Below are 4,178 nucleotides of genomic sequence, written 5' to 3' on the forward strand. Positions count from 1 at the left end.
GTACGTCACCGGATGCTCCTCACCATTCACTACTTGTGAGAGTACTGCACCTAAGCCTGTGTTAGAGGCATCTGTCTGGACCAGAAATTCTCGCCTGAAATCGGGGGTGACTAACACAGGTGGTTGGCACAAGGCAGACTTAAGGCTTTGGAAAGCCTCCTCGGCCTCTGGGGTCCACGTGACCATTGCTGTCTTTCCGCCCTTTGTCAAGTCAGTTAGCGGAGCAGCAACTGAGGCAAAGTTCGGCACAAATCTACGGTAATAACCCGTAATACCCAGGAAAGCTCTAACCTGTTTCCTTGTCAGGGGTCTAGGCCAATTCTGTATTGCCTCAATTACCCCCAGAGCAAGCATACGTTTTACCTCGGCAGATACGGCTTCCCTACGTGCCTCGGGTATCCTATAGGGCTTAAGGTTTACTCTGCTTCTAGGCTCAGTTTCAATGTGATGATGGATGAGGTGTGTACGCCCTGGGAGGTCAGAGAACTTGTTTTTGTTTTTCTGTAAAAATTCCTGAGCCTCCTGTTTCTGTGACACTGATAGAGTATCACCTACCTTGACTGGAGGGATTGGTTGTGACAAATTATTAACAGTATTTGTCACCCCCAAGGATTCCCTGTCTTTCCAGGGCTTGATCAAGTTTATGTGATAAACTTGGAAAGGCTTCCTTCTACCTGGTTGGTGCACCTTGTAGTTCACCTCACTGATCTTTTCAACAATTTCATAAGGACCTTGCCACTTCGCCAAGAATTTACTCTCAACAGTGGGGACTAGTATAAGGACCCTATCGCCTGGGTTGAATGTCCTGATTCTTGCGGACCGGTTGTAAATTCTACTTTGGGCCTCTTGAGCTCTCTGGAGGTGTTCCCTTACCAGGGGCATTACAGTGGCTATACGGTCCTGCATTTGTGCTACATGCTCAATAACACTCTTGTATGGGGTGGACTCATTCTCCCATGTCTCTTTTGCAATGTCTAGTAGACCCCTAGGGTGATGACCATAGACCAACTCGAATGGTGAGAACCCTGTGGACGCTTGGGGCACCTCCCTAATAGCAAACATGAGGTAGGGTAATAAATGATCCCAGTCACGACCATCTTTTGCCACCACTTTCTTCAACATATGTTTCAAAGTTTTATTAAATCTCTCCACCAATCCGTCCGTCTGGGGGTGGTACACAGAGGTACGGATGTGTGAGATTTTAAATAGTCTGCATAATTCCTTCATTACTTTCGACATAAATGGCGTACCTTGGTCAGTTAGGATTTCTTTGGGGATCCCAGTCCTAGAGAACATATAAAACAACTCACGTGCAATTGTTTTAGATGCAGTGTTTCTTAAGGGTACAGCCTCAGGATAGCGGGTCGCATAATCCAGGACTACCAAAATATACTGGTGTCCTCTAGCTGACTTTACAATGGGACCCACTAAATCCATGGCAATACGCTCAAAAGGCACCTCTATAATAGGGAGCGAAACCAAAGGACTGCGAAAATGTGACACTGGGGCACTAACCTGACATGTGGGGCACGACTCACAGTATTTTTTAATGTCATCATATATGGCCGGCCAAAAAAACCTCTGGAGAACCCTCTCTCGCGTTTTGTCAGTCCCCAAGTGTCCCCCAAGAACATGGTTATGTGCCATGTCAAGCACCTGACGCCGGTACGGCTTAGGTACCAGAAGCTGTTCCACAATCTCATCTTTAACCTTATTGACTCTATAGAAAAGATCATTAGTCACCGAAAAATGTGGAAATCTTTTTTCAGCATCTGGTTCCTGAGGTACCCCGTTCATAACAGCAACCTGCTCTCTCGCATTTTTGAGAGTGGGGTCCTGTAATTGTGCAGTCCCAAAATTATCGCTAGACACCTCTAAGTCTAGTATATTTTGCTCAGTGGGAGGAGCCTCCTCCTCCCCAGCCAGGACCTGCAAAGGAAAACAATCATTTTCATCCTGCACATTTTTATCATTCACAGTGGACAAGGCAACCCCCTTAGAGGTATCCTCACTCCTTTTGGGGATTTTTCTTTTTTCCCAAAGAGCCCAGAATAATGGAAAATCGCGCCCCAATATTACATTATGCATGAGGTTTTTAACCACACCCACTTCATATTGTACGGTGCCTTGTTCAGTCCCGACTTTAGCCAGCACTATAGGGTACACTTTTGTATCACCATGTATGCACACAACACTCATATGCTTTTTAGACTCTAAGTCCCCAGTCACCAGGCTAGCATGCACCAAGGTTACAAGGCTTCCTGAGTCCATTAACGCTTTAACAGGAAAGTCATTGATTGTGATGTTGCAGATTTGCGGTTCAGTCTCTAGTCCAGGAACTGCAGCACAAGATGGTTCCGCAAATAGCGACTGACGCCTGCTAGCGTCACATTCCATGGGTTCAGAGGTAAGAGGGCAATGGGCCGACACGTGTCCCGCCTCATGGCATCTCCAACACTGGATAGGGCCTGGTCTCTTTGGCAAGGAGTCCTTTTCAGAGCCCCTTAGCCACCCGGGACCATCACCAGTCTTTTGACCCTGAGACACCACTTGAGCCCTTTTCCCCCCATCAGCACCCCTCCACACTCCCCCAATAGATGGAAGTCTCTTACCAGCTGACGGCACAGATCTGGCGCTCCGGGGAGGTGAAGATGCTGCAGGAACATCACGGAGGTAGTCCTCAGTCGCCTGGAACCTCTCCACAAGGTTGACAAGTTCGTTTGCATTCTTAGGATCACCTTGTCCCACCCAGCGTTGCAAGTCAGTAGGAAGGGCTCGGAGGTAGCGATCCATCACAACCTTCTCTAGGATTTGTGCAGGAGTAGAAGTGTCTGGCTCCAACCACTTTCTTGCCAAATGGATTAGGTCATACATCTGGGACCTCGCTGATTTGTCCAGACTGTAGCTCCAGTTGCGTACCCTCCGGGCACGGACTGCAGTAGTAACTCCTAGTCGGGCAAGCATCTCCTCTTTTAGCCGAGTATAGTCCTTAACCTCTTGCTCACTGAGGTCATAGTAGGCCTTTTGAGGTTCACCTGTTAAATAGGGCGCAATTACCTCTGCCCACTCAGCGGCTGGTAACTTCTCTCGCTCAGCCACGCGCTCAAATACTGTTAGATAGGCCTCAACATCGTCCTCAGCAGTCATCTTTTGCAGCGCTTTCTGCACAGTCCTTCTCCCAGAAAAAATCTCTGGAGCGGCTCCCTCCATTGTGGGTGGATTAGCAACCACAGGCGCCTCTCGATTTACTATCAGGTGCTCGATAAGTTGTTGTTGGCTTTGGCGCAAAGCTTGCAACTCTTCCTTATGCATCCGCTGTTGTGCAGCCATCATCTGCTGTTGTGCAGCCATGGACTGTTCATGTCGTCTATTGGCCTCTGTCTGCGCCTGCTGTTGTGCAGCCATCATCTGCTGTTGTTCAGCCATGGACTGTTCATGTCGTCTATTGGCCTCTGTCTGAGCCTGCTGTTGTTGCAAACTCACTTGCATAAACTGCTTCAGCATCTCCTCCATGTTGCTGGACTGTTTTTGGAGTGTAGTTGCAGCTTTCACCCAGGACATCAGCAGCTGTAGCCAAGTCTGTCCACACCGTTGCCCCTAGCAACCGCGTTGCCCGCTACCTCCACCAATTGTAAGGGATCTTCCCGGGGTAGGGTGTGTTTGGACACAGTTCACAGCAGACTTGGAATTTGATAAAGCAGATCTTGGCGTTTATTCGTGGTACAAACAGTCCAGCAAACAAAATATACAGCAACACCGTGCTTTCTAAGTACAACAAAAATAAAAGTCCTAGCCCGGCTGGGCGCTTACTAACAGGTTCTGCTCACCTATCTGACACTTACAAACACAGCGTCTTTCGCCTGGATATCGCAGGGTGAGTTTTAGCTCCAGCAGTGGCTGTGCTTGCAGCTTCCTTCAACACACAGATTGTTCATTCCCTGGCTGAGAAGCAATCACCTGCAGACCCTACAGAGCCTTTAGCTTCCCAGGCTAATTAGGATCCAAGCTCACCTGATCCCAAACCCAGAACTGGATTGGGGGATGTGGAATGACAGGTCCCTCTACCAAACCTACCTGCCATTCCATATAAACCCAGGCCCGGCAAAATTAAATAACAACTCAGCAGCATATCGCTGCTGAGAAACTGATCCATCCTGGATTTACCATCTCACACTGTG

The sequence above is a fragment of the Lithobates pipiens genome, unplaced genomic scaffold (assembly GCF_037356315.1).
Source record: "Lithobates pipiens isolate NorthernLeopardFrog02 unplaced genomic scaffold, aLitPip1_a1.2 Scaffold_18, whole genome shotgun sequence".
NCBI classification, from domain to species: Eukaryota; Metazoa; Chordata; class Amphibia; order Anura; family Ranidae; genus Lithobates; species Lithobates pipiens.